This window comes from Phoxinus phoxinus (genome assembly GCF_949152265.1).
Source record: "Phoxinus phoxinus genome assembly, chromosome: 1".
In the NCBI taxonomy this organism is placed as follows: domain Eukaryota; kingdom Metazoa; phylum Chordata; class Actinopteri; order Cypriniformes; family Leuciscidae; genus Phoxinus; species Phoxinus phoxinus.
In genome coordinates this window covers 30,491,117-30,497,574 of record NC_136876.1, presented here as the reverse complement: position 1 = coordinate 30,497,574, position 6,458 = coordinate 30,491,117, and the positions used below count along the sequence as shown (strand labels likewise).

The 6,458-nt window shown below is 37.4% G+C and overlaps 1 protein-coding gene across 2 annotated transcripts in view; it reads left to right on the top strand.

Moving 5' to 3' along the window:
* Positions 1-5,934: 5,934 nt before the first annotated feature.
* The window catches only part of thraa (thyroid hormone receptor alpha a), a gene marked incomplete at its 3' end in the record, with an annotated part of 33,248 nt that continues 32,724 nt past the window's right edge, over positions 5,935-6,458 (top strand). The window contains exon 1 of one of the 2 annotated variants that reach the window (XM_079616841.1): positions 5,935-6,305. The remainder of the gene's footprint in view (positions 6,306-6,458) is intronic. The other variant, XM_079616838.1, reaches the window with a different exon arrangement.

The window sequence follows — 6,458 nt, the reverse complement described above, 5'->3', positions numbered from 1 at the left end:
AAAAATGAAAATTATCCCATCATTTCATCTTTTTTTTCTTTTAATAAATATAGTTTTTATTGAGAACATGTATCGTTTTGGAATGGAGAACATAACATCTGGAATCAAAGGTTTAAAACAAGCAGTTTCGTAATAATTATGAAAGAAATACTGGAAATATTTGATCTATTATACAACGGTCAGTTCCAGTCTTCCAATTTGATTCCAGCAGCAATTTGACTTTTCACAGTTTGTATTATGCTGCAATGACTCTGTTTCATCGATACACCAGTAGGTGACAACAAATCACTTTTCATGCATGAGGGATTGAATCATTCAATCTCCCGATTTCTTTCAATCTTCAAGATTTCTTTCTTCTGTTGAACACAGAAAAATGTATTTTGAAGAATGTCGGTAACCAAACAGTTGACGGTAGCCATTGATTTCCATAGTAGGAAAAAAAATACCATTGAAGTCAATGGCTACCGCCAACTGTCTGGTTACCAGTATTCTTCAAAATATCTTCTTTTGTATTCAACAAAAGAAAGAAACTCATATGAGTTTAGATCAACATGTGGGTAAGTAAATGATGGCACATTTCATTTTTGGGTGAACAATCCCTTTAAGGCTACTACCTATATATTTTGCTGCGTTGATCTTTCCTTCTACTCTGAGGAGTCCCCCAGTCTCTGCCGCTGATAAACACCCGCACAGCATGATGCTGCTACTACACCACACTTCACCGCTGGGATGGTATTGTGCAGGTGATGAGCAGCGCCTGGTTTCCTCCATATTTGGAGGAATATAAACATCCATGTTTGGACCTGAGGTTCATCAGACTGGAGGATATTGTGCGAGAGAGTCCTTTTGTGGTTGTTTTCATTCATGTGTCTTCACTGAGGAGAGAGTTGAGTCTGGCCACTCTGCCATTAAGCCCAGGTCAGTGCAGTGTTGGGGTGATGTCTGTCCTTCTGTAAGTTTGTCCTGTCTCCATATATGATCATGGAGCTCAACCATCAGCTTCTTAGTGTCCACTGTAAGGCCATTATCCATCGATTGCTCCATTTGACCAGCTCTGAGTCCTGGTTGTTCCAAACTTCTTCCATTAAAGATTATGGAAGCTACATGCTTCTGTGTGCCTTCAATACAGCTGATTTTTTTTTGTAGTCTTCCCCAGATCTGTGTCTTAATACAATCGTGTCTTTGAGCTCTACAAGCAGGTTTAAAGCTATCAGCGATAGCAAAATACAGGTCATTGTTTCAGATTTCAGCTGCACCTCTGTAGTGTCAATCTTGAATGTTCTTTAGTGCTAACCACATGTAAACCGCGGGTAATTAAAGACTAGGTTGAGATTAGGAGTTAAGGATTGAACACGTGAGAACAAGACCAAAGACAGATGCACATACGCACACAGTTGAATCGCTGTACTCCTGACATACAAATCTCTTGTTTGTGTTTGAAGGTCTTTGAACCTCCATCAGAGTTTCATAATGAAGTGTGCGCATTATTATCTAGCTGATTCAATGAGTAAATACATTCAGCTTTATAAGCATGAGCAAAAGAATAGCATGACTAATGAAAGAACAGAACAAGTATTTTAAAAACAAGCAAGCATTTCCAAAGTTACTGAAATATTTGGAGCTGTCCATGTACGAGAGATTCATTTGTTCAATAAGTGGGAGAACGTGTCCTGAAAGGCTGTACTTGATTTAATGTTACTTCAACAATTCAATTTCACTTCAAGTACATATGTGTATTGAAGTGGGTTTTTCAACTCTGATATGTTTAAACAGAAAAAGGTTATTTTTCACACTCTCTGGAATGCTTGATTCTAATTGGTCAATCGCAACATTCAGTGGTCAGATAGCCTATTTCCTAATATTTTCAGTTTTTCATGGTCTGCTGATCAGTCTGCTCATCCGGGTAACTGCAACCGGCATACTTTCATGTTTCTTTTATCATATCATGCACTCGTGCTCTTTTGTTTAATACAAACGAAACTGCCATCTTTAGTATCAGTTTATTTATTATAATGTGACCTCAAAGGACGTAAGTAAACTGTTTCGTGAGTTTTAATGGATTATAAAAAAAAAAAATACTTAAATGTTTATTGAATTCAGTTTGTTTTAAGATAATGCTGACTGTATGACTGTATGATATACATAACATCATTAGAACTAAAAAATTTATATTATTGAAAGAATTCCATAATTTGGATTTTGGCTTCTCACTGTTAAGGAGAGAAAACCATCATCACTTATTTGCAGATATTTATATTAATGGAAATCATATTTTTGACAGGAAGAAATGGAAATAGCCTTGTTATAATAGTTCTGAAGCTGAAATGCAGATAACCATACAACACACACACACACACACACACACACACACACACACACACACACACACACACACACACACACACACACACACACACACACACACACACACACACACACACACACAGACACACACACCGCCCTCTTCAGAAGTGTGTCTAACACTTTCATGTGCCTGTGCCCTTGCCCTGCAGTGATGACTTTGATATGTGCTTTTATGGGATCAGTGGGAATAGGATTTTGCATGGTTATTATGACAGAGACCTCCCTATTTCTCTGATCCGCACTCCAGTCCTCTTCTTCGGCATAATCCCCACATGTTCTACTTCAGCCTTCATTTCCCTGCTGGTGGGAGGCCCAGAGAAACATTGAGAATGTTGTCTTCAGCGCCCAGTTCACTAACAGATCAGATCAGATCAGATATGAGCACCTCATTGTAACTAATCGGTTGTTCACCTTATGTTTGTCCATACAGTCATAAATGAAATAAATCTATAATCTCTCCATATGATTTGGAAATGACTTGACTGAGCTTTGAGAAGCAAACACTGATCACTGGATGCAACCCAGTAAATCCCAGTTTGGGCTAATACTAATATTTATTTGGCATTTTGGGGTTATAATTGTTGTCTAATGAGACTTTACGCCAATATCATTCCTACGTCATGTTATTTTATTTCTGCATCATGCTTTGCATAACAGGTGACAAAGTAGAAAACAGTGTGCAGTGAACCGTGTATTATAAACTTCAGACAGTTGAGTGCCTGCCTCATCTCCAAAATGTGTATATTGTGTATATCTCTCATCTATATGGAGAGGATTTCAGACATACAGCTCCTGCACTGCTGAACAGCACATTATGCACTAAAAACTGAATGAATATCGCCTTATTGTTCCTTCACAATCGGGCACTAGGAAAAGCCACTCTTCAAAACTTTCAGCCTCTCGGGTTCTTTCTGGTGGAATGAGCTGACATCCTCCACCTGATCTGCTGAGACCATCACATCTTTCAGGAAGCAGCTGACACACGATGGCCTTTCATCCCTATTGTGACGTATATCCTAGTGAAACGACTTCTCGAACAAGGAAAAATGAAGGGTGGGACTTGATTTTGTCCATCGGGAATTGATTGGATCGTTGGATTGTTGTGGTTTTGCTATTGCAGTGATGTCATTTGAGTGACAGGTTGCCCGCCCTCACGCCAGTAAACACGTCGTCAGAGAAAAGTCGCTCTAAGAGGGAGGGGAGGTTATTTTTATTAAAGAAGATGAGGGCACATGAATTTAAAAAAAGATATGCACAGACACATTTATTTGAAGAAATATTGTAATATTCCATAAAAAATAAGAATAGTGAATTTTAATTTCATGGTGATTTTAACCACCCCTCAAATTTAAACCAATGCACTACAAACAAACACACACACACACAAATGTTTTCTTCCTGATCTAGTTGTCAAATAAACCTGACATTGTACATTACGAACAATGCAAGTCACTTTGGATAAATGTGTTTGCTAAAATGCATAAAGGTAAATACAAATAGTGTATCTTTACATTGTGTGGTATTACAATTAGGCTAATAAAGAAATGAATAAAGACATATTGTGCATCATTCAGCCTTCATTTATACTTTATAATTAAACACGTGCCTACTACAAACCCAGATATTTGAATCACTTATAAACTCTCATGAATCATCATATACAGCACAAAGCACATTTGCAGCAGCTGTTCAAATGTACATGATACAGTTTAGATTCACTGAATGAATCAGATTCACCTCCAGAGGAAGAGCAATCATTCTTCAGACAGAAAAAAGCAACCAGTTCAAGAGAGAATTAACAGAGAAACCTTGTTAAGTCTCTTTTTAAATTAAGTGATGTATCACACACTGACCCTATTAGGTTTTCATTGTAATATGACTGCAAAGAGACAATTCATCTGAATGTGAATAGTCTGTATCCTGGAGAGAAATAAAGCACTGCTGAGCAATGGTCTCATTCTCGCTGTTAATTAATGTACAAACCAATATCCCACAGCCCAATTCACTAAGAACTCTGTGCCGTTCCTCTACATTGGCACAAAGTGAGCAAGGATTCTGAAAGGAGAGACTGACAGAGAAGGGAATGGTCGGCCGGCTCACTGTGGGGAGGGTAAATCAGCCGTGCAATACGATGTCCCCAAAGATTCATTAAAGCTACTATATGGGTTTCAAATAAAGTCAGTAGCAAATCCACTGCTACTGGTTCTCCAAAAGCATGAACTTTATGTGACAATTCAGAGTAAAACAGTGGGACAGATGTATTTATTCTGCTATTGATTTATGGTGCCTGTTGTCATTAATATGAATGAACTTTCCAACTGTGTCTGCACTGCGTAACAGCCAGCAGGGTCAATTCTCTCTGGTTTATGGTTTTCACATGACAACAAAATTACTTTCTACGTGTTGTTTACACCACACAGACATTTATTTGTTGGACAACATGTCATTTGTATAATATATATTAAAATGTTTTAAGAAATAATAACAATCAAGTATATATAGAGGCTATATATTATTATTTATTATTATGATTGTTATTTCAAGTATACAGGTTTTATTGTTACAGGGTTCAAATTATGATTTCATCTTTGTGGGGGTCTCTTTAAAAAAAGAAAAAACAGTAGCAGTGCGCAACTGTGAGCAGGCGCAGTGTATGTGATAAATAAATTGCTTAACATATATTGAAGGAAAAAGTGCTTTATTTGTAATTTAAAATAATGGTGCTGATGATTTTTAGAGACCCCCACAGGTGTATGATTTCACTGCTTTCATGGGAGCTCATCCTCTCTCTAGCACTAGCTCCCACGTAATTCGAACCATGTATATATATATGTGAATTAAAAACTAAAGGAATGAAAACATTTACACCTCCTTCAAATGGTTGAAAACCATCAATCCAAATCCATGAGTAAGCACATTAGTATTATACACAGAATCACTCTGCAGTGTATGAGCAGTTGCCCTCCATCTCAACCCTCTCTTTCTTTGCCCTGATTAAAAATGGAGATGACACCCTTTTCAACGAGCTGTGAAAACCCCACTGAGATCGAAAACAATTAACAACACCCTTGTTGTTTTTGTTAGTGTCTATACTTCACTGATCACTGCTGTGACTCGAGCCATTAAAATTTTTATATTGAGGAGAATCATCATGTCAATATTGCATTTAATACTGTAGTTTATGTATGGTTAAAAAATGTATGTTTGCGATGATAAAATAAGAAACTCAAATTTAATTTAAATGATATATATATATATATTTATAATCATAATATTAAATAATTTAAAATAATTTAATATGTGAAAAACGTTTTTCATTAATAAAATTATTTTTAATTCAGAAATTGTCAAATATGTTCTTAGACTATTCATTTGTTGTACAAATATTATTTACAATGTGTTTTTGAATACTTATTGCCAACTTTTTGGCAATATACAGCAAAATATGTTTGAATTAGCATGCTGCAAGTTCACAACAATGCAATGTCCTCGAGATGTATAGATCTGTGGGCACTGGCAACCACACAGCTGTCTCAGGAAGTACTTTCAAACACAGGGTCATCCATCTCACATAGGGTTAAAAGGTTTAAGCTGTTGTGAACCTGTAGAGAGCAGCATTTGATATAATCACATACTTCTATACTATCAGCTCTTCCTTACAGTAAAGGGGGCGGAGCGATTATAGTAAAGCTCGAGCATTTTCCTGTCGTGGCAGCCGAAACATAATCGTTTTTACACCAAACAAATTATCTACCAACAGCGTCTAAGCGGATATATTCCGAATATAGGCTATCATTTTAACTAGTTACTAGCGGTTTGCAAGCGTATGTTCACGCTGAACGCTGATTCGCGACGAAGACCGCTCGTTAGAAGCCTGGTGGGACTTCAGTGTACCAATTCGTTTTTTTGGAAGCAGGCTGTCTTTATTCACAAGGAAGTGGGTGAGTAATTGTCCTGCTGTCTTCTGGTCAGCTGTCGTGTTGAGCTTCTCACTTCAGAGGTGTCCGCTTATGGTGCGCGCGAAAGCGCAGAGCTGTCAAACATCTGCGCCGTCGTCACTCTGCCGCTTATGTTTTAAGGCTCTGCACTTTGCA